This window comes from Chiloscyllium plagiosum, unplaced genomic scaffold (assembly GCF_037043375.1).
Source record: "Chiloscyllium plagiosum isolate Xiang-an unplaced genomic scaffold, Cpla_swu_hap1 HiC_scaffold_2, whole genome shotgun sequence".
Taxonomy (NCBI): domain Eukaryota; kingdom Metazoa; phylum Chordata; class Chondrichthyes; order Orectolobiformes; family Hemiscylliidae; genus Chiloscyllium; species Chiloscyllium plagiosum.
This window is the reverse complement of record NW_028270140.1, coordinates 64,643,973-64,669,014: the sequence shown is the minus strand read 5'-3', so window position 1 is coordinate 64,669,014 and position 25,042 is coordinate 64,643,973.

Here is a 25,042-nt window from a genome sequence, read left to right as displayed (position 1 = left end):
TGACAGGTGAAATTGTGAGATTTGCTATGAGGAGAAAGGAAGCATGCATAAGGTCTAGGTGACTGAAAACAGATAAAGCTTTGAAAGAATGTCGGGAGAGTAGGGCCAATCTGAAACGAGGAATTAAGAGGGCTAAAAGAGTGCATGAAATATCTTTAGCAAACAAGGTTAAGGAGAATCCCAAAGCCTTTTATTCATATATAAGGAGCAAGAGAGTAACTAGAGAAAAGGTTGGCCCACTCAAGGACAAAGGAGGAAAGTTATGTGCTGAGTCAGAGAAAATGGGTGAGATTCGTAATGAGTACTTTATATTGGTATTCACTGATGAGAGGGACATGACAGATGTTGAGGTTAGGGATAGATGTTTGATTACTCTAGGTCAAGTCAGCATAAGGATGGAGGAAGTGTTGGCTATTCTAAAAGGCATTAAGGTGGACATGTCCCCAGGTCTGAATGGGATCTATTGCAGGTTACTGAAGAAAGCGAGAGAGGAAATAGCTGGGATCTTAACAGATATCTTTGCAGCATCCTTGAACAAGGGTGAAGGTCTGGAGGGCTGGAAAATTGCTAATGTTGTCCCTTTGTTTAAGAAGGGTAGCAGGGATAATCTACATAATTATAGACTGGTGACCCTGACATCAGTGGTAGAGAAGCTGCTGGAGAAGATACTGAGGGATAGGATCTATTTAAATTTGGAAGAAAATAGGCTTATCAGTTAGGCAAAATGAGTTTGTGCAGGGAAGATCATGTCTTGCCAACTTAATAGAATTATTTGAGGGAGTGACAAAGTTGATTGATGAAGGAAGGGCTGTGGATGTCATATACGTGGATTCAGTAAGGCGTTTGATAAGGCTCCCCATAGTAAGCTAATGGAGAAAGTGAAGTCACATCGGGTCCAGGGTGTACTAGCCATTTGGATAGAGAACTGGCTGGGCAGCAGGAGACAGCGAGTAGTAGTGGAAGGGAGTTTCTCAAAATGGAGAACCAGTGGTGTTCGATAGGGATCCATTCTGGGACCACTGCTGTTTGTGGAATTTCACCTTGTCCCTATGTCTGTGTGGGTTTCCTCCACATTCTCTGGTTTTCTCCCACAATCCAAAGATGTGCATATCAGATGAATTGGCCATACTAAATTGCCCATACTGTTAGGTGCATTAGTCAGAGGTAAAGGTAGGGTAGGGAAATGGGTCTGGGTGGGTTACTCTTTGGAGAGTCGATGTGGACTTGTTGAGCGAAGGGCCTGTTTCCATACTATAGAGATTCTAGACAGGGTGGATAGCAAGAGTGGGGGACTCAATTATTAGGGGTCATGAGGTGAGAAGGAAAAGTTTAAAGAAGATATGCATGGAAAGTTCTTTACGCAGAGGGTGGTGGGTGCCTGGAATGTGTTGCCAGTGGAGGTGGTAGAGGTGACCCTTAGCGAAATTTAAGATGTATCTAGACAAATACGTGAATGGGTAGGGAGCAGAGGGATACAGATCCTTAGAAAGTAGGTGACGGGTTTAGATAGAGGATCTGGATCAGTGCAGGCTTGGAGGGCCAAAGGGCCTGTTCCTGTGCTGTAATTTTCTTTGTTCATTTCGTCCTCACTTTTTGAATTTAGCAGTTTTTCCTATGTTTAGACCAAGTATGCCATTAAACAGGAAAGATAAGAATAAGAACAAAGATAGATCAACTTATCACAGGTAATAGAATTGTTCTTGAATTTTTTTTAAAAAATGTGGTCAGTAATAAATCAGGTTCAAAACTGTTGGAAGGCTAAAGTTAAAAACCAGACAACACCAGGTTATAGTCCAACAGGTTTATTTGGAAGCACTAGCTTTCGAAGCGCTGCTTGGAAGGAGACAATGCATGTGGACCGTACAGTCGCTCAATGGTTAGCACTGCTCCCTCACAGCGTTAGGGACCCGGATTTGATTTCAGCCTTGGGTGACAGTTTGTATGGAGTTTGCTTATTCTCCCCATTGCTGTGGTTTCCTCCGGATGCTCCAGTTTCCTCCCATAGTCCAAATTTGTGCAGGTTAGTTGGATCAGCCATGCTAAATTGCCCCGCAGCGTCCAGGCACGTGTAGGTAAAGTGGATTAGCCATGGTTATTGCAAGGAGAGGGTGGGAGTTGTTTGGAGGGTCAGTGCAGACTGAATGGGGCTGAACAGCCTCGATCTGCACTGTAGGGATTCAAAGAATCTATGATGTTCTCATTTGGATGAAGATTGTAAGATCAAGACAAAGGATTCCTTAGGTTTTGGTTGAGCTGTTCACTGACCATACCTCAGCTTAAATTTAATGATGATTCCATGTGGCCAAACATCAGTCAGCCTTGCTCAAATACACAGCTGCCAGTGCACTGAAGCTTTGGATGTGATGGTCTTTTTCCAAGGCAATTCAGAGTTCACAGTAAAGTGGGCTCTCTAGTAGAATATCAGGTTAATAAAATAGTGTACAGAAGAAATATAATTACAGTTTAAATACTGTGATAGTACTTCTAAATTCTAAGTGCATATAACAGGCATCTTATACTTTAATTGGGTTCAGTCTTGTGTTACAAGCTAATTAGCCGAAGAGCCTTCAGTATTCACCTCACATGGAAATGAATACAACTAAGTTTGATTCAAAGTCAGAAGAGATTTAAAGTAACAGAATGTCAGAGCCCACTACAATATTCAACTATTTCCAGTCCTGACAAAATAGTGAACAGCAGCTAAATTGCTGATAACACAGGCTCTTGTGTCACAGCGAGACATGTCATTTCCTGCATAAACTTCATTGTAATGTAATTAATTTGACTACTATTTGCTGTGTTAAAAACTGGATGTATCAACCTTAACATCTAAGAATGCAGCAGTCTTTAACCCTTTTCTGATGTTATTTAGCTCGACTTGAAAGGAACTCTAATGAGACTGGAACTGTATTCAAAATGTTTTGTGCTTATACAAGTAATCCCTTGCCTCACAGGCCAATGTATTATGAAAGGAACTCTATATACATTGGTGCTGAAATATCTATAAAGAATTTTGCTATTTTCTTACATTCTCATATCTTCTCTAAGTTAAAATTGAGTTAACTGGAAAACCTTTCATATTTATTGAATTACGTTGTACATAAATGAAAACTTCAAAACATTTTGAATCAATAATCTTTATCCACATCGCTCTTGATGTTAATTTTACTGACCACTGAATTGATGAAGCACAGCACTGGTGAATAGAAATGGTAATTTACCGCAGTAACTTATAAACAGCATTGTAAATCAGTAAAGATGAAAAGAAAAGCTTCCTAATCCAGGAAATTTGAACCCAGTTCCCACCCCCACCCAGAAAACACTGGTAAATACACAGTTCATTTTGCTTACCAAGACATAATGGCAACATTTGAGCCCTGAAGTTAGTTCGGATTTTGTGTGTGTGTGTTCTGAGTTCTGACAAGAGGCTGAGAAGTGAGTTAAACAGTAACCAGCTCAAGCAAAAATGTACAGCCCATGATAATACTTTTGATTAAACTGTTAGCAGGACTAAAGGTTCAAATTAGAGAAAGGTAAATCTAGGACTGACATCAGGAAGCTACTCTTCATAAAGTGATCAACGGAGAAGGTGGTATTTAATGGGGGCTTTCAGCAGGAAATGAGGTGGGCAAGACCATTTAATTAGGCAGGAACCACAATCTTGTTTCAGAGAATGTGAGAAATTCAGTCAACGACGGAATAACCCTCACATTGCATGACTATCCATTAAAAGGGAACCAAGTTAATTTTTATCTTCAGAATTAAGTTAATGGTGCATGGAAAACCCTCACTGCCTATTTGCCGATAGCTTAAAGGTGGTATGCACTAATCTTTAACTCTAAGGTGAGATTCTTGGCTTGTTCTAACTCAATGGCACAGGCTGAGGGAGTGAGAGAAGCTGGTAGCCTGGTAGCAGAACAAATGATCAGGGGAAAGGGAGATGATAGAGGAGGCCTTAAATAGTAGGGGTTGGGGAATTCAAGGTGTCCAAGTGGGAGCAAGCCTTCGCCTCCACTAAGGGGATATCACTGCAGTCGTCTGGTCCTGTGTGTCTAATGGATTGAGTTGCACCACATATGGCAGGTTAACAGTCAGGGAAGGGACTTTAATTATGAAGCAGGACAGGTCCATACAAAGAAAGAATAGGGTCAATAGTCCCTAATGGCGAGTCGAGGCATATTGTGGACAGAGCAAGGGTGATTGAGGGGTGGCGATAGGAAGGTCAAGGTGGGGGAGAGTGGGAGTTTCAGTGAAGAGATTGATGCTTGAGATTCACTGCCTCTAGATCTAAGATGATGGTTAAAATCCTGCTTTTCAATTTAAACTCCCTACTTTCATAAAGTCTGCTTGCAGAACCTCATTTCTCTTTCTCCCTATGGCAGCAGACCCAACATGGGCATGTACTCTGGTTGTCCACTACCCTGCTCCAGAATGCCCTTCCAATTGAAACATGCACCTGGCAGTTTCCAGGCAAATTTGAAGTCCTCAATCTGTGTGGGAATTGCATTATTGGTCCAGAAGCCTATTGCTGTGTGCTTGGCTTTCAGTAGCTGTTGCAAATCTAATGAAGTTGTTGGTCCTTCTGAACAGGGATTTGGTCACTTTGCAAATGCATCAATGAATTACAGTCTGCCATATATGCCCTCAGCAGAGCCCAGAATGAACCACTTGTGTTGAAATGTAAGATCATAGTCAGCTTGAGGGTGACAGAAATGGGATTTCCTCCACATTCCAAGGGGATTTAGGAGCCTGGCCAGGTCAATGACCACCTCCCAGGAAGGCAATCTCAGGCATTGCCTCTCACGGCATCTGAGTTGGTGTGGGTTCTGGAAATGAGATCTTTGTTGACTGTGATGAATAAGTTTGGCTAAATGACCTCCTTCTCGGCTATAAATACCTATGATTCAGTCTATGACCATTGGAAAAACATTTGTTTCCCAGGAAGATCTCATAATTCATTAATCATGGCAAATTCCCACATACCACATGTACTCGAGGCCCTTGCCTAAATGTAGGGTGGGGAAGAACTTGCTACCAATTATTCAAAATGGCAATCCTGACCCTCAGGCTGCATCCTGCTTTGAATTCAAATACCCTAACAATGCAGGAGAGTGGCATTAGAGAGGGAAAGAAAAGAAAGCAAGTCCTGCATTCCAAATTCTATTGCCTTGTGGGATGTTCTGCCCTATGTGTGTGGCAGATTCAGTTGTTAAGTCACTTAAAGAGTCACAGCAGATAATTGTAATTCTGAGTAGACATCATCCTCGAATCAAGGGACCACTGATTATAGTGCTGGTGCACAGTTTGCCTTACCAAAGGAAGATGAGCTTCTCAACATCTGAAGCACTCTGCAGTAGGAGTTAGCACAGAACACTCTAAAAGAGTGACATTTGAATCACAAATACTAAAAAGGCATTTCCCCTCTGCAATTAGGTGACAACAGTATTTATTAAAAGGGGAAAATATATGTTGGGTGCACAGCTGGAACTAAGAAGACTTTAGGCGAAGTATACATTTCTAATTAGGGATAATTAATTGATCACAGTACAAAGAATTATACAGCCAAACAGTGTCCAGCATTGTAAAAAGGGACACACACCCAATCAGATGTTCAAGGTGAGAAGTCAGGCAGAAGTTTCTCCAGCATTTTATTTTTATTTCTATCTTTGAATATTCAAAGCTCCTTGAAAGTAGAGTCACAGGTAGATAGGATAGTGAAGGCGGCGTTTGGTATGCTTTCCTTTATTGGTCAGCGTATTGAGTACAGGAGTTGGGAGGTCACGTTGCGGCTGTACAAGACATTGGTCAGGCCACTGTTGAAATATTGTGTGCAATTCTGGCCTCCTTCCTATTGGAAGGATGTTGTAAAACTTGGAAGGGTTCATAAAAGATTTACAAGGATGTTGCCAGGTTTGGAGGATTTAAGCTATAGGGACTGGTTGAATAGGCTAGGGCTGTTTTCCCTGGAGCGTCAGAGGTTGAAGGGTGACCTTATAGAGGTTTATAAAAGCATGAGGGGCATGGATTGGGTAAAGAGGCAAAGTCTTTTCCCTGGGGTCAGGGAGTCCAAGGCTAGAGGGCATAGGTTTAGGGTGAGAGGGGAAAGATATAAAAGGGACCTAAGGGGCAACTTTTTTACACAGAGGGTGGTACGTATGTGGAATGAGCTGGGAGAGGAAGTGGTGGAGGCTGGTACAATTGCAACATTTAAAAGGCATCTGGATGGGTATATGAATGGGAAGGATTTAAAGGGATACAGGCCAGTTTCTGGCAAATGGGACTAGATTGGGTTGGGATATCTGGTCGGCATGGACAAGTTGGACCGAAGGGTCTGTTTCCGTGCGGTACATCTCTATGACCCTATGACTCTATAAGAGGATTTAGGCCATGAATCAGCAGTCAATCACAGCCACCAATTTAAAGGTGCATTGGTATCAGGTTAGTGGCAGCAGCAGAGGAAATTCATGTGTGGTGATCCACATTGTTTGTAAAATGCCCTGGAGGTAGTCAGCATCTGTAGCTGACACTGAAGCAGTGAAGCAGCAGGTGAGAGCATGTTTGTCTTTTCTAGGTACTATTGCTCCCTCAGTGTCTTATTCAGGAACCTTACCAGAGAGGGAGGATTATCTGAGCACACTTATTCCATTCCTGTTCTGAATAAGAACTGTTCAGAAAAAGAGTCATATTCTCACTCTAATTTTGATGCTGCACAGAATTCACCAAACTGCTTATTTCTAATGGTGTCTACCTGGAAGCTAAGAGGCTGATTGATGTTTTACAGTCAACAAGGTTGCCTGTCCAAACAAATTGTAGGCAGTCCTATATGGGAGAGTGCGAAGGTGTTATGTGTGTCAAATGTGGGGTTGCCTACAGCCTAGGCTTAGTGAAGACAGTGGGACAAAATAGACATACTGCACTGCAAGGCACACAAACTGCTAGGTTGTAAGGATCATTTCAAATCTATGGACACCAACAATGTATATGTTGGGCACTCAAATAACTGCACAATCTTTCCAGCAAAGATTCATGACAAAGTTCCTTTCGAAAAAGGAGATGTTGTTACAATAATGCCTCAGTGTGGTCACAGGGATAAGAAGGTGACAAAACTGGTTATCCTATTCTTCTGGAAGAGGAGGCTTAGATGAAAGCAGCCAATTATTGGTGCAGAATTGTTGTAATGGCAAGGCTGGAGTGTAGCCCCTGGGAGGTGAAATTCCAGCAGCCTATTGCATTTTCCTAGAAATATTAGGATGGGGAGTTTGAAAACTGGGGAACAGGAGGGGATAGTAGGATTGCCTGTAGCAGATTGTAGCATTTGGGGAAGAGTGTGCATTTCAAATCTGAAGGGTTGAGGGTTAATCCCTGATTAACCTGATCATCATTTTTGATGCTGAGTGTGGCTGTGTGCATGTGGGAAGCAGGTATCTGAGACGCTATCTCAAATTATAATTATTTCCCTCATATTCTTTGCATGTACTGTCCTCAATGATATCTCACCAACTACAAGCTCAAGCCCACGAGACCCACATTTACCTTTGAGGAGGAGGAGGGGCCTTAGAAGGTGCATTGTCACACCACTGGCATCACCTAGCCCCAGCGCAGGGAAATGCACTGCAGCAGATATACAGTAGTCAGTCCAAGGATTACACATTCAGGTGCAATACATTATAGTTATAAAATCAGCTTTTGGAAACTGAGATAAATCAGGCCTCTGGCAGTCAAAGGAGTACTGACAGGATCCTAGATGCTGAGCCCAGTCTGGTGATGAGCTGCTTTGGTTGTCCATATGGCAGCTGATGCTCGATGTACAGCTTGAGAAATGTGGAGAAATGGCAGGGATTCTCGAGGCAATGTGTGCACTGGCACAAACAGTGCAGGAGTCAAAACCAAGTCCTGAGCACGATGTTAACCTACTCTTTAAAATACATTGCTTCCTCCATCAACAGGCGATTGGAGATCCAAATCCATCAGCTCATTGGGATATTGGGTCTGTGTTCTGACCTATGTATTCACTTGACACTGACCACCAATGTCCAGAGGCAATGTGAGATGGAGGCGAGGAACCTGGAGTCTCAGCCAAGTCCTAGTTCCTCTTGAAAAAGCAGGGACGCACAAATAGACCTCAGAGTGTTGATGAGCAACTGCTGATGCCATCATGGGGTCACCTTGCAGAGTGATTCTGATGGGGACAGGATCTCCTCCACCCTCTAGCCTTTGACACCAATGATTCCAAGGGCAATGGTAACAAATGAGACTCTTTGGCACTGCAGGAGGCTTCCAGAATCCCAGAAACTTTACCAGTTTCAGAGGAAACTCAGCAAGGTCATTCCACATGAGCATCAAGTCAGCAGTCTTCCTCCAGGACAGCTGGTAGTAAGGTAAATGCATCACGATGTGGCATCTAAAGTGAATTTTAAAAACATAATAGTCACACATGCGTTCATAAGAATGGCTATATGGGCTTTTATATGTGGAGTTATATTGCTTAGATTTTGTATTAAATGTTAGTGGTGTGTCTATTTACTGTTTTGGATTCATTCACATTTCATGTGAGAAGTGTCCTTGTTTGGATTTGGAATGATTGACTGGTATTAATGAAGGTGAAAGTGAGGACTGCAGATCCTGGAGATCAGAGTCGAGATTAGAATGGTGCTGGAAAAGCACAGCAGGTCAGGCAGCATCCAAGGAGTAGGAAAATCGAAGTTTAGGGCAAAAGCTCTTCATCATATTAATGAAGTTCATGCTCTTGTGAGCCAATATGAATAGCCTCATGATGTGCTGGCACATGTACAGTACTTGTACATCATTGATGTGTAGGAGGCCCAAGAAAGACATGAGTGAGACATAGATGATATTGTTTGGTGAAGTTCACATTCTGAATTAAAATGCCACATCACTCATGACCCCCATGTCTCTCTGCCATCCAAAGCACGTTGTATATTGGGTGCTGCAGCTGGCTGGCAAAGCACCCCCTCCTCGTTCTTAGACTTGTCCTAAAACTTGTCATCAGAAGACACAGCTCACTCCAATAGATTATTTCCAGTCAGTCTTCTCGCTCTCGAGCACCAGTTTTTGTAAGACACAGAAAACCATTATGATTAATGAGATAAAACCAGGAAAATATTGAAGAAAGCTACCTGAATGATCCAAATGTTGAATTTCATTTTAAGCACTCCAATAGCCTGTTCAGTGATCATGTGTGACTCCACTGTGCCACTGTGGTCATGAGCCACCTCTTAAAATTGGAAATTCTTTCATTTACAAGACAAATTGCACAGAGCTCTGGTGAACAGAATATCCATAACACATGGCACTACCCAAGCATGTAAGTCTCGACTACTCCCAGGATAGTGAGCTAACACCTACCTAAAATTTTGACAATGGTCACACACAATTGGACATTGACTGAATTAAATCCTTTACAGTTGGAAAATACTCCTGGCTGTCCCCATTGATGGCCATGTGTCTGCAAATTTGAATTTGTGCAAATCCAGCAATTCATCCAAGCCTCTGACTCTGTTAGAGTCATAGAGTCATAGAGATGTACAGCACGGAAACAGACCCTTCGGTCCAACCCATCCATGCCAGCTAGATATCCCAACCCAATCAAGTCTCACCTGCCAGCACCTGGCCCATATCCCTCCAAACCCTTCCTATTCATGTACCCACCCAGATGCCTTTTAAATATTGCAATTTTACTAGTCTCCACCACTTCCTCTGGCTGCTCATTCCATACACGTACCCCACCCTCTGAGTGAAAACACTGCCTCTCAGGACTCTTTTACATCTTTCCCCTAGCATGCCCGCTAGTGCTGGACTCCCCCACCCCATAGAGTCATTGAGTCAGAGAGATGTACAGCATGGAAACAGACCCTTCAGGCCAACCCGTCCATGCCGACCAGATATCCCAATCCAATCTAGTCCCACCTGCCAGCACCCGGCCCATATCCCTCCAAAGCCATCCTACTCATATACCCATCAAAATGCCTCTTAAATGTTGCAATTGTACCAGCCTCCACCACATCCTCTGACAGCTCATTCCACACACGTACCACCCTTGCGTGAAAAAGTTGCCCCTTAGGTCTCTTTTATATCTTTCCCCTCTCACCCTAAACCTATGCCCTCTAGTTCTGGACTCCCCAACCCCAGGGAAAAGACTTTGCCTATTTATCCTATCTATGCCCCTCATAATTTTGTAAACCTCTATAAGGTCACCCCTCAGCCTCCGACGCTCCAGGGAAAACAGACCCAGCCTGTTCAGCCTCTCCCTGTAGCTCAAATCCTCCAACCCTGGCAACATCCTTGTAAATATTTTCTGAACCCTTTCAAGTTTCACAACATCTTTCCGATAGGAAGGAGACCAGAATTGCACACAATATTCCAACAATGGCCTAATCAATGTCCTGTACAGCTGCAACATGACTTCCCAACTCCTGTACTCAATACTCTGACCAATAAAGGAAAGCATACCAAACGCCTTCTTCACTATCCGATCTACCTGCGACTCCACTTTCAAGGAGCTATGAACCTGCACTCCAAGGTCTCTTTGTTCAGCAACACACCCTAGGACCTTACCATTAAGTGTATAAGTCCTGCTAAGATTTGCTTTCCCAAAATGGAGCACCGCGCATTTATCTGAATTAAACTCCATCTGCCACTTCTCAGCCCATTGGCCCATCTGGTCCAGATCCTGTTGTAATCTGAGGAAACCCTCTTCGCTGTCCACTACACCTCCAATTTTGGTGTCATCTCCAAACTTACTAACTGTATCTCTTATGCTCGCATCCAAGTCATTTATGTAAATGACAAAAAGTAGAGGGCACAGCACCGATCCTTGTTGCACTCCACTGGTCACAGGCCTCCAATCTGAAAAACAACCCTCAACCACTACCTTCTGTCTTCCACCTTTGAGCCAGTTCTGTATCCGAATGGTAAGTTCTCCCTGAATTTCATGAGATCTAACCTTGCTCACCAATCTCCCATGGGGAACCTTGTCAAACGCCTTACTGAAATCCATATAGATCACATCTACCGCTCTGTCCTCATCAATCTTCTGTGTTACTTCTTCAAAAAATTCAATCAAGTTTGTGAGACATGATTTCCCACACATAAAGCCATGTTGACTATTCCTAATCAGTCCTCGCCTTTCCAAATACATGTACATCCTGTCTCTCAGGACTTCCTCCAACAACTTGCCCACCACTGACATCAGGCTCACTGGTCTATAGTTCCCTGGCTTGTCCTTACCACCCTTCTTAAACAGTGGCATACATTGACCAACCTCCAGTCTTCTGGCATCTCACCTGTGACTATCGATGATACAAATATCTCAGCAAGAGGCCCAGCAATCACTTCCCTAGCTTCCCACAGAGTTCTAGGGTACACCTGTTCAGGTCTTGGGGATTTATCCACTTTTATGCAGTTCAAGGCATCCAGCACTTCCTCCTCTATAATATGGACATTTTTCAAGATGTCACCATCTATTTCCCTGCATTCTATATTTTCCACAGTAAATACTGATGCAAAATACTCATTTAGTATCTGTCCCATCTCCAGTGGCTCCACACAAAGGCTGCCTTGCTGACTTTTGAGGGGCGTTATTCTCTCCCTAGTTAACCTTTTGTCCTTAGTGTATTTGTTAAAAACCCTTTGGATTCCCCTTAACTCTATTTGCTAAAGCTATCTCATGTCCCCTTTGTGCCCTCCTGATTTCTCTCCTAAGTATACTCCTACTGCCTTTATACTCTTCTGAGGATTCACTCAATTTATCCTGTCTATACCTTACATATGCTTCCTTCTTTTTCTTAACCAAACCCTCAATTTCTTTAGTCATCCAGTATTCCCTATACCTACCAGCCTTTCCTTTCACCCTAACAGGAATATACCTTCTCTGGACTGTCGTTATCTTATTGCTGAAGGCTTCCCATTTTCCAGCCGTCCCTTTACCTGTGAACATCTGTGCCCAATCAACTTTTGAAAGTTCTTGCCTAATGCCTAATACCTCTTGGTCAAAAATTATCTGGTGTAATGACAGTATCATATTACTGTTATGTATTTTTGATTGTGACTGAAATGGAAAAGGACTGTTTTGCAACCAAAGAATGTAATAATGTTTCCTGCATTTTTTAAAAGGTGACACTAATTGTAAACATGGCTGCTTAAATGGCTGTTTATTCAACTTGTGGGAAAGGTTTAATTGCAGATGAGCTGGAATCTGGGCATGTGCAAAATGAGGTTTGACTGGCAACATGCAGCTCTTGGTCTGTGGAATGGTGACCAATTATCAATGCTAAAGATCTTTTGTCTGCCAACAACTACATGATAAACTCCCAAGTAGCTGAAAAGCTTATGGTTGTGAATATTTGGATGAAAAGCCATCAAATCTCTGGAAATGAAGGAGCTGTCCTTTCCTCTGAAGTAAAAAAAAACACTTTCAGCCTAAAAAAACCTGTTTAATTCACTTCATCATTTGCTGTAAGCTTTGTTTTTAACTAATCAATCAGAGACTTTATAAATATGAGCTCTGTGTCTCTTGCAAGTCCAAGTCCCTGGAGAAGGAAGATTGAGGAGCAGAAAGTCTTGACAAGCCAAACGAATTGTTGTTCTGAACCTGTGTTGACTCTAATTTTAGTGTTTGGCAGTATTCTTGAAGTTCTTTGGTAGTTGAAAGTACCAAAATGAACAGGCACCATTGAACTGCCCAGTTTGTTCCTCTACCCAGAACACCTTTTCTTCTGTGTCTGTCAGTATATATGTGTAGGGGGAGTTTTATACGGGGGAAACTTATGACTAACAGAATTCAAAAAATCTTTGATTCATAACTATTTACATATAGCTAGAATTGATCTTATTGTAATAAATGGCAAATCTTGTTGACCCATGCTTTCTGTCAACCTGAGTCTAAGGACATGTAAATGATGTAGTCATTGCCCATGAAGTGTGACCTGAGATATTGGTGCCTGGTGACCATGTTGGATGGCTGGAAGAGCAAGCTCTGAACTGGAGTCACCAGGTTACTTTCATGTTAAGGGCTGTCACCATCTAACTTCTGTCTGGTGGGTGGGAAAATGGGAAACTGCAAATCAATACAGTGAGATGATATAATAATGAGGATGTTAGTACCAGCCAATGGCTTCTTCCCACTCATCATTAAGAATCAGTGTCCTTAAAAACGTGTTTGGAAATGAGGCTTTTTGTTTTCAAAGTCAGGAAGTTTCTTATTGCCCATCTCATGTGATTCTCCCAACTTTCTCATCATTTCCCATGTTATTCAGCAGCTGGAAAAATTTGGAGTGTCCTTTTTAAAAGCTTTCTTTTAATTCCATGGAAGTCTCAGGAATTAAAGTTAAATGATAAAAAATGAATATTGATTGCCAATTTTCACTGTGACCATACCAATGCAAAATGTCAAATTAGGTCTTTACCAAGCTCTATTGTTTGTTGGTTGGTTTTCTGAAAACAGGAGTGTGGTGAGGGTCTGATTTTGGCGTCTACTCACCTTCTGTAATATTGAAGTCAGGCTTCTCCAGCGTCCAATTGTCCTCATGCCAAATTTTACCTCAGTGTGTGTCAGAGGTCTAGCCCATCCAATTTGTAGATGTAAAATCTAGCCTGTGGATTTTGTGCTGAATTATAACTCCATTTCCAAACACTTTGATCTTCTAATGTACTTTATAAGACGATGATATAACCATCCAGAATACTTATGCACAACACATAATTATTGTGTGTGTTATTTGTATCAGTACTTGTGGGGTCATTCTCATACACTTTTTTTTCCAATTCAGTATTCTGTATTTGACTATTGGCTGTATTATCTTCAGTTCAGAGCTGAACAAATCCATGTTGCTGGTCACAGAATAGATCATGATACCACGTGGTTCAACTCACACTATGATAACATCTAAAATGAGTTACGTTTGTTCATCCAGTAAACCATATTGTATCAGATATACAATCCTTAGTATAGCAGTCTTCTGGGAAAGGCACGCAAAAAATCTGTGGCCAATTCAGACAAACCTCAACAAAATTCTTTTTCAACTCCCTCAGGCAATCAAGTAAGCTTTGAAATACCATGGTTTTCTATGATACATCACAACCTAAACTAACAGACCACTTAGCCCATATAGCTGGCAATTTCCTGATGTCTCAAATAAACAAATTGGATGATTCCTACTTCTCTAACAACTTTTCAAAGATGGCTAAAAAGGCTGGTAAAGGGTAGGAATTCTCATAAATGCTCTGCATTGCTTCTCACCATTGTCAGCTTTAGCATGCTACAAACCCCATATATACACAAACCACAGAGAAAATGTAGAGCAGATTTTCCTCTGAAGTCCTGTCAAATTTCCACCATGAATGGGGCAGGGCAAAATTGACCAGTAAAATTGAATCTCTGACTATTTGTGTTGATGAGAAATGTTGTAATGGAACTGACACAAATACAAATATAGTTAAATAATAGAGGAACAATAGACTGACATTATACATCATGTCTTCTTTCAATGACGTTGATGCTCAGACTAACAAAAGGTCTATGCAACAGACAACTAGCATTTTCAGGGCTACTCCATAATGATTTCTCTCACATGATGGAGAAAGTGAGGACTGCAGATGCTGGAGATCAGAGCTGAAAATGTGTTGCTGGAAAAGCGCAGCAGGTCAGGCAGCATCCAAGGAACAGGAGAATCGACGTTTCGGGCATAAGCCCTTCTTTAGGAACCTGAAGAAGGGCTTATGCCCGAAACGTCGATTCTCCTACTCCTTGGATTCTCTCACATGATGTCAAGTTTTTCAGGTAAGAAGAGGCAAGATTACAATTGCTTGTGTGGTAACAGTCTGAAGACAATGGAAGTTGTTAGAATTAAAATATCGGTCTCTGTCATGAAGGACTGCACTGGAGATGGTACTGGAACTACCATCTTCTCCAAGGTTGATTGAATTCCTTTGATTAGGAGAAAGTGAGGACTGCAGATGCTGGAGATCAGAGTCAAAACGTGTGATGCTGGAAAAGCACAGCAGGTCAGGCAGCATCTGAGGAGCAGGGAAATTGGTGTTTCGGGCGTTAGCCCTTCATCAGGAATGACCAAAGCTTATGCCCAAAATGTCAATTCTCCTGCTCTTTGAATACTGCTTGACCTGCTGTGCTTTTCCGGTGTCACACTTTTTGACTATGAATGCTTTTGATGTACTTTATCTAAGAACTGCACAAATGCAGAATTTTACATAAATCTCCACCGTTCATCTGAAGCTGTCCAACACCTCCCTCAATGATTTGAATGTGTTCACCAAACATTCTTCTTATGAAAGCTGGGAGAATCTTGAGCTTTTAACCACAGCTGTGGTTAGAGGGGCCTGTCTCTCTGGCTGAAGACTTCCTGCTATTGCTAATTTTTTCTCCATGCTGTATCCTGTGTCCTGACCTCAGACTGACAGTTTTCAACAATCCTTCCTAAACCCTGCATTGGATGAAGCAGTTCATGACATGGAGAGCTAAGGTGGCAGGTGAGGTATGAGGTGGACACTCGTTAAACAGAGGAAATTCAGGTTAACAAATTTCTGAACCTTAAACAGATAGTAACTTGGAAAAAAAAAATCCAATTACAGTCTAAATTAATCGAAGTGCAACATAGTGAAACATTTAATATAGTGAAACATCCTAAGTTTCTTAACAAGAACAATGTACTGGAATTCTATGACGACGCTATGAGCGTAGTGGACAACAGGGACCCAGTAGATGTGTTATATCTGGATTTCCAAAAGGCATTCAACAAGGTGCCGTACAAAAGGCTGCTGCATAAGATAAAGGTGCATGACATTACAGGCAATGTATAAGCATGGAGAGAGGATTGGTTAACGAACAGGAAGCAGAGAGTGGGGATAAATGAGTGCTATTTTGGTTGGCAATCAGTGACAAGTGGTTTGCATCAGGGATCAGTGTTGGGACTGCAATTGTTTACAATTTACATAGATGATTTGGATTTGGGGACCATGTGTAAGCATGTCAAAGTCTGTGGATGACACTAAGATGAGTAGTAGAGCAAAAGATACAGAGCACTGTGAAAGTTTGCAGGGGAACATGGATAGTTTAAGTGAGTGGGCAAAGGTCTGGCAAATGGACAACAATATGATAATATATAACATACAGTATGATAAATGTGAACTCATCCATTTTGATGGGGAAAACAGTAAACAGGACTATTATTTGAACAGTAAAAAATTGCAACATGCAGCTCTGCAGAGGGGCCTGGGCATCCTTACGAATGAATTGCAGAAGGTTGGTGTGCAGGTGCAACAGGTAACAAGAAGGCAAATGGAATTTTGTTTTTCATTGCTAGAGGGATTGAGTTCAAATGCAGGGAGGTTATATTGCAGTTGTATAGGGGGCTGGTGAGGCCACACCTGGAACACCGTGTGCAGTTTTTCCAGCTGGTTTCAATTCTACAGTCAAAAGTCCATCGCTTTCCACTGCCATAAGCAGTTTTATGAAATAAAAACTTGTTTTGTGCATTGTCTGCAGAAGTTGTGAACTTTTTTTAGATCTGTTATTCATAGATGGGGTTGCATCTCCAAGACTTGAAAGTTCCCACAAAGATGTAAACCAAACTAAGTGTGGCACAGTGATTACGCACTGCTGCTTACAGCACCAGGGACCTTTGTTCAATTCGAATTTCATGTTGACATGGGTTTCCATTGGGTGCTCTGGTCCCTGCTGGACCAGAAATGTTGAAGGTTAGGTGGATTGGCCATGATAAACTGCTCTGTAGTGTCCAGGAATGTGCAAACTAGGTGGGTTAGACATGGTTAATGGGGGTTGTGAGGGAGTGGGTCTGGACAGTATGCTTTTCAGAGTGTTTGTGAGATTCAATAGGCTGAATGGCCTCTATCTGCACTGTAGGGATTCTAAATACAGGAGACAAAGATTATTTCATGTCTGACCGAGTTCATTAGTCTCAGTGCCTTTTAATAAAATGTTAATTTTAGATCAGACAGTTTTGTTTATTCTTCATTGGTTTCATGAAGCTCGGTTAACCTGTATGGTCAAATGATTGCTGTAATCACTTCTTTTCAATGTTTTATCCCATTTTAAAACCATTTCACTCCATTGAAATTTCGGGGATTAAAGTAAGATGATGGAATTCAAAAATCAATGGTCCATATTTTATCATCATCATCATGACATTCCCTGCTATGACAAAGAACTGAAACAATATTTCTCCCTCTTGTTTATGATGAGCATTGCAAGATTGGAATTAAATAACAACGCAGAAATTAGAACAACAACACACACGTTTCACTTTTGCTGTCCTCATCCTAACCTGGGTTCAAATTCTGCTTTGGGAATGGCAATTACAAATGTTCCCCAAACTGCGCTATCTATCTGAGCTTTTACTGTTTACTGCCCTGTTCCAATATCCACATGCTAGATGCAGGCAGTTTTCCAAATTTGATTTCTAGGAGATGGTGCGTAGTAATCTGAGGACTACAACCACTCGGATGCTTGGGCTTACATCCTGCCCCTTCTGATTGAACTTGGCATCACTCCAAATGCACTGGCTGAGGTTTGACCCCTGGTTCTGTTCCTTTGACCTCCCAGTGGATAACACTGATTTTACTTCAAAGCCATGCCCCTTGTGACTTCCACCAATGGTGTATGCTGTGGGGTATGTTCCCTTACCTTTTTCATTTTGGTAATGTTATTTTTCCCTGAATCTGTCCCTACTCCTTTAAACACTGCTGCCATCAAGTGGGTGTTCAATGTATGCTATACTCTCCTGTGGCTCTTCCACTAAGTGAGGCTTCACCTTTACTTTTATCTGCCCTGTCTGAGAATGTCTCTGATTCCCTTTAAATTTAGCAGGAAAATATCTGTTAACCAGAGACACCTGCCTCTTCCATGCAATTTCCTTTCATCTTTTTTACTGATTATAGGGAAGGTCAATGGGATCAGTTCAGTTTCGGAAATTGGTTGGCATAAATGAGTTGAGCTGGAGGGCCTGATTCCATGCTGTATGACTCTCTGACTTTATGACTCTGGCCTTTTTAGCTCGTTCAATTTTTGTTCTGACACTTTCGGATGCTGCTGGCTGGACTGCGGTCCTATTTATGTTGGCACTTTTTAGTAAGGGAACAAAGGAACAGGAGTAGGCCATTCAGACCACTGAGCCTCCTCAGTCATTCAATTAAATCATTGCTAATCATCTACCTTAGCCCCACTCTCCTGTGTTATCGCCATATTTCTTGATGTCATTAATTTCCAGAAATCTATCTGTCTTGAATGTGCTCAGAGACTAGCTGCCACACTCCCCTAGAGTGGCGAATTCACCATCCTCTAAGTAAAGAAAGTCTTCTCCTTCTCAGAATTAGGGGTAGACCATTTCACATGTAAGAATGTGAAAGTATCAAAGAGATCACTTCTCTTTCTTTGAAATTCTGGAGAATACAGGCCCAGTTTCCTCAATCCCACCATCCAGAGATTAGTCTTAGCAACCCACAGAGTTTTCTGTCCATTTAGGACTTCGAAGACACTTAATTCCTGACTTTCAAACTTTTCCTCTCTTGACTGACCTTTTCTTTTGGAGGTTTATACTGTTGTGCTGGTCAGGAGTTTCCCAATAAAATATCTAGCCCTGACAAAGGAAAATTTGGGACTACTCCCACAGTGGGCTCCTAATAAATTCACTCTCTTAGTAAACCAGTGGCATCTCTACACACAATCCTATCTGTCCTTTATCAGCACACTGGAACTTAAGTTACTTCCAGGTAGAAATGCTTTCATTTTCTTTCCACCAGGGAGGTTTATGAGCACCTTTTGGCTTAGAGAATGCTTATTTCCCTCCGTGGCTGTTTAAACCAGTCAGTTGTCACTGCTCCTTTGAAACTCCTGGCAGCTATTCTTGTCAAGTCATGCCTCAGCAGATACTTTAATACTACAGTCTTGCAGCCTAAATCAACAATTTTATTTGATGTGGCCTTGCTTTTCACACTAGAAGCACCTCAGGCAATTTCCCACATTTCTCCCATTTGGTTCCTTTCTTTTAACAGTTTTGGATAGTGTTATTTTCTCTACTTACCTGCCCTTTCATTTCCATCTCGTGTCAGGATTATTTACCTCTCCCTTATCTCTCTTATTAGACTTTATCTGGCTTGTGAAAGTTTTCAGATTCCAGTCAACCTGAGATAATGGAACTGTTTGTTAATTCATAATTGTCAGCCAGAATAGCGTCTTGTCTAGGTGCTGCTACTTTTCATTCCTCGACTTGAGTCAAGATTGGAAAAGTGTGGAACCGTTGAACTCAAGGATAATTACTGGATGAAATTTTTTGTAGGTGTCCTCAATTTTAAGTGTTCATATCCAACAGTCCAAAATGAGCTGTTTAAGCCATTCAAATTCCAGATATTTCTGTGCAGGCTATTCTCTGAGGGTATGAATTTTTTCTTGGTATGCCTCTGGCACTAACTGGTATCCATTTAAAGTAGATCTTCTGCTGTTTCATTCAGGATAGCACTTTCATCAAGTTGAAAGAGAGTAAACTTTGTGAGCTTTTTCTGTTAACCTGCTCTTGAACAATAGTGTTCTTTGTTGAAATTACCACTTTGACTGCCTTTGGTAGTATGGTAGAATGGAGGGACCTAGGGGTGCAGATACATAATTCTAAGTTTGAACCACAAATAGACAGGCTGATTAAAAAGGCATTTGATGCACTTGCCTTCATTGCTCATTCCTTTGAGTAATAGGAGTTGGGAAGTCATGTTGAGGTTATACAGGACATTGATAAGGCCTCTTCTGGAGTATTGTGTCCAGTTCTGGTTGCCCAGTAATAGGAAGTATATTATCAAGCTGGAGAGGGTACAGAAAAGATTTACCAGGGTATGGTAGGTTTGAGTCGTAAAGAAAGGCTGGATTGGCTGGGACTTTTTTCACTGGAGTGTAGGAGGTTGAGAAGCGACCTGGTAGAAATTTATAAAATAATGAGAAGTAGAGATAGAGTTAATGGTAGTTTTTTTTCCCCTCTAGGATGGGGTTTTCAGGACGAGGGAGTACATTTTTAGGGTTGGAGGAGTGAGGTTTTAAAAAGACACCAGAGGCAAATTTTTTACAAAGTGTTGTTCATGTGTCACATGAACTTCCTGAGGAAATGGTGTTTGCAGGTAGAATTACAATGGTTAAAAGACATTTAGATAGGTACATGAATAAGAAAGATTTGAAGGGATCTGGGTCAGGAGCAGGCAGGTGGGACAAGTTTAGTTTCGGGTTATGTTCAGCATGGGTCGAGAGTGTGGTGCTGAAAAAGCACAACAGGTCAGGCGCCATCCAATAAACAGGAGAATGGACGTTTCAGGCATAAGCATAATGAAGGACTTATGCCTGAAACGCCGATTCCACTGCTCCTCGGATGCTGCCTGAGCTGATGTGCTTTTCCAGCACCACACTCTTGACTCTGATCTCCAGCATCTGCAGTCCTCAGTTTCTCCTTATGTTCAGCATAGACTGGTTGGACCGAAGGGTCTGTTTCTGTGCTATATGACTCTGACTCCATAAGGAAGGTGCCCACGTCTCTTCACCGAAGTAATGATTAAGTGTACAAATTTAAATAGCTTAGCCCTTAAATCTGTGTTAGGGATGGTTCCCTCAGTAGATGCATTTTCCCAACTTGCATTGCTTCAATTCCTTTTTCCTTTCTCATGTTCCTGAAATCCTCTCTCACTTTTCTTTCTACTGGAATTCTGGTTCTAAGTTCTGTTATTCCAATGCCAGTCTGTCTGTTTCAGTATCTTCAACTTACACCTCTGGACAATTCAACATCCATTTTGCAATTTGATTTCTCTGGTTTTGGGGCAAAACACAATCTTTAAGTGACCACTATCACCTTTTCATTCTGCCAAGAAAACCTCCAATAACAATTTTTAAGTTACATCATTTTGTTCTGAAAATATTGACATCTAATGTTCACATTGTTATGCCTCACTTGGATAGCACACTGCAAATCAAGCCCTGCTAGTCCCAGAGTTGTCACAAAATTTAAAGAGTTTGAAAAACTTGCATAATTTCTCAATTTATCTGTCTTTAGACCCAGGATAACAGAAAGCATGGACCAGGTTTCTGTACTTAACAAGAACTACTATTATTTATAAATAAGTAGACCATAGCTACAAGTAACCAATAATAAACCTTTGGCATAGAACTCTACTAATTAAAACTCTAACCCCTTTATAAATTTACACTCCACACATAAATATAGATAGGCACAGATAAGGAAAAAATAATGGGTATTATGGGCAGTGGAAAGGAAAGCAGGAAAGCAGTTTAATGATATTTGTTTACAGGATTTGCTAAGATGAATTTTGTCCTGATCAGAACTTCTCAATCCTCCTTCTTTGGATGCTATCACTTGTTTACAAAAGACACAGTTAACTGGTCTTAGAAATATCTCTGACATATTAATTAAAATTTACATCTTATAGCAATTACTGAAGAAAAATAAATTGACTTTAATCAGGCTTAAAGTGTTATTTTACTGCAAAGAACTGAACTTGTGGAAATCTGATCACTTCTTAGCTCCAATGCTCTTCAGATGCTAGGGAGTCAATCACCTAGTTGTTGACAGGGATTAGACCTTTGTCATCAACAACTGGTCACTGTTCCATAGACCAATCGGCAACTTGCTGCCAGCTCAATCTGCATTTGCACATAGCCCTTAGCTCCAGCTCATTTAGAAACTTTCCACTACTGTTAGAACCAGTAACTATGTAAACAGCTATTACTTGCTTTTAAAAAGTACAGCAATCCCTTAACAACCCTTTATTAATTAAAACAGTTCTTTTTCCATTTCAGTCCACCATCAAGAATACAGAAAAATAACAAGATATATGTTTACAACATCTTAACACTTCAATATTACAGACTCAAGATAACTTTTTCTGTGTATTTCTAATTGTTCTGTAGAAACTATTAATTTTACCACTTCATCTGTTTTATTAGCATATGAAAACCGCTTCGGATACCAAACATCCAATTTTGTTTTGGATTCCACAGTTGGTGGTCACTGAGAATAAACCTCTCCTGTAGCCCATCATGCCCCTCTTCAACATACTCCCAACATACCTTGAGTTTCATCATCCTACCCTCACAAACGCCTCTGCTTTGCTCTCCAGTTTTAACTCTTCCATCCCCTTTGGCAATTATCACCCTACAGGCTCTCCTTGCAACTTCCTCAATAGACTCAAGGAACTGTATATGTCCAAGACCTCTGAAGGGCTTCAGCAGTCAGTTCCTGGATATGACTGTCTCGATATTTGCTTCCAGTCTTTGCAGCTTTCCAATAATATTGCACGATTCCCCAACTGCTGGGGATAGCCGAATAGGATGGATTATTGCCCACTCCTAGACTATAGTTGGATAGTTCCTCTGATTGTGACTGGCCTAACCTGATAACTGACAGCAGCCAAGTCCTTGAACTCTGTGTAATCTGTGCCCCTGACTAACAGTATTAGGTCCCTCTGACCAACAGCAGCGGCACCTTGACTAGACTGAGGACCAGCCCCCACCCAGTTCCCAAGTCATTACTTGTTTGAATAAATATAGTATGTGTTTGCCACACTGACCAACTGATACATACGGTGGATGTTAAACTAAGTTTCAGTGTACTGTAGAGCAAGATGTTCCCTCCAACAACATTCCAGTCAGATCCCTACTGACAAATATGACAAGCAGCATGTCTATGTGAAAGATCAGCTCGTTATGGCAGTATTGATAAACTTTGGCTCTGGATGAAGCTCAATGCACTAACAGGTATCCATAGCAAAGCAAGGAAATGCATAGATGGTGCAAGACTGCAGGTAGGCATTAAATGAGCGAGTGTTAACTGAGTAAGTGAGCAGCTCTGACATGCAACCTGAACCAATCTGGGTGCCGCTTTGCAAAATGTTTGGCATCAGCCTTTCAGTGCTACTTGTCGGTGTACTGCACAATGTAAGTCTGTGGTTACTAAGCAGCCTGCAAGTCGATGAGAGAAGTGCCATGATGGTCATGAGGGGTTAGCAAATGTTGGATCCCAATGTCTGTTGAGAAGTCCATGCAGCTGATGCCTGTGAATATATTTTTTGATATTGAGCAATGTGAGACTCCTTGCATCTAGTAGCGAGCTGAATTCACTAGGTAACCACTCTGACTTCTACATTGAGAATTCTGAATACCTAGGTGCGTTTGGTAAGACAGGAAGTTGAGTATTTTTATGATTTGGAGATGCTGGTGTTGGACTGGGGTGTACAAAGTTAAAAATCACACACCACCAGGTTATAGTCCAACAGGTTTAATTGGGAGCACACTAGCTTTCAGAGCGATGCTCCTTCATCAGGTGATAGTGGAGGGCTCAATCCTAACACACAGAATTTATAGCAAACATTTACAGTGTGATGTAACTGAAATTATACATTCAAAAATTGATTGTCTGTTAAGCCTTTCATCTGTTAGAGTACAGTGATAGTTTCACTTCTTTCATGTGTAAATCACAAAACCTTTTTTTAAAAATGTTGCATTCTCGGGTTAGCTGTTAACAATGGTGATAGCGAGACAATATGTTGAAGGTGTTAGCCCCTGTGTTCTCTGTCTATGCCATGATGTTTAGATTAGATTAGATTAGATTAGATTACTTACAGTGTGGAAACAGTGTTTAGATTGATTCTAATCTAAAAAGTGAGATAACGGAGTTCTACATGAATGCATGCAGTTTTTGAGCAAAGTACAATGTAACCCTGAAAGTACAAATTCACCCCACAAAATATATGTGTGCATGTGGGTCTTTGCCTGTCTGTGTGTATGTCTGTCTGTCTGGGTTGGGGGTTGTGAGTGTGAGAAAGTGTATGTGTGTGTGTAGTGAGTGCAGAGTGTCTTAAGTCTGTGAGGGGGTGCATGTGTGAGTGTGGGAGTGTGTGTGTCTGTAAGGGTGTGTGTGGGTGTCTGTGTGCCTGTCTGTGTGTCCGTGTGTATGTGTGCATAGGAGTGCCTGTGTGTGTGTGTGAGAGTGTGTGTGTGTGTGTGTGTAGGAGTAACTGGGTGTGTGTATAATGCAATGGTGGTCACCTGTAATGTGACATGAACCCAAGGTCCCGGTTGAGGCCATCCGTATGTGTGAGTTACAGTGAAATCCCCATTATTTAGCAAATCGTAACTGCTTAATAAGGAATTTGCCTCACTGCTTGGCAAATGCATAAAGTGCAGCAAGATGTATCATGCTACCTTCATCAGCATTTCATACAGTGTAGTGAGCTGACATGCCCATAATATAAGTGGTGCAGATTTGATTAGACAACTCATATTTATTACCTGATGAGCAATACTGTGGCATCTTCAGACTCAGCTTTATACCACTTGTTTGTTCAGCAGTCAGCAGAGGAGAGCTGAAGATTTAAGAATCTGACAGAGAGAACCCTTGTAATGTTCAACAAGGAAAACCGCTGCAGTGATTGGGAAAAGCATTTCAGACCTTCTCAGAGACATGCTGAAACAACAGAGTGAGTGAAGGAGAATTAGTCACTCCAGAGCAAATACATCCAGAGGCTGTGGTGAATGGGAGCAGGCCCAATTCAGAGTTCAACAGTGAGCAGATGTCTGAAAAAAGCTCAAAAACACAGATGGCTCACGGGAAACTTTAAAACAACCTGACTAGGTTGTCTAGTTTCAGTACGTTTTGTTAAAATGTTAATTTCATTTCAGGTGATTTTGTTTATTGAACATTGATTTCATAAAACTTGGCTAAACTGTATGGTCTGTGGCCATTTCATGCCCGTGTTTTGCTCCTTTTAAAAACCAGTCATGAATGTCCCAAATATTAAAATCAGATGATGGAATTTAAAAATCATTAGTACATATATATTTTATCGTCATCACGACCTTCATTAAAATACAGGTGCAAATATTAAACAGATAAAAGATTCTTATGAAAAATAAAATAAGGTTATCCTGCTATTGTTACCAGCCTGTTATTTGCTTGAATGTTCTCTTTCAAAAGTGAAGGAATTTAAAAATTTAAATTGAAAATTC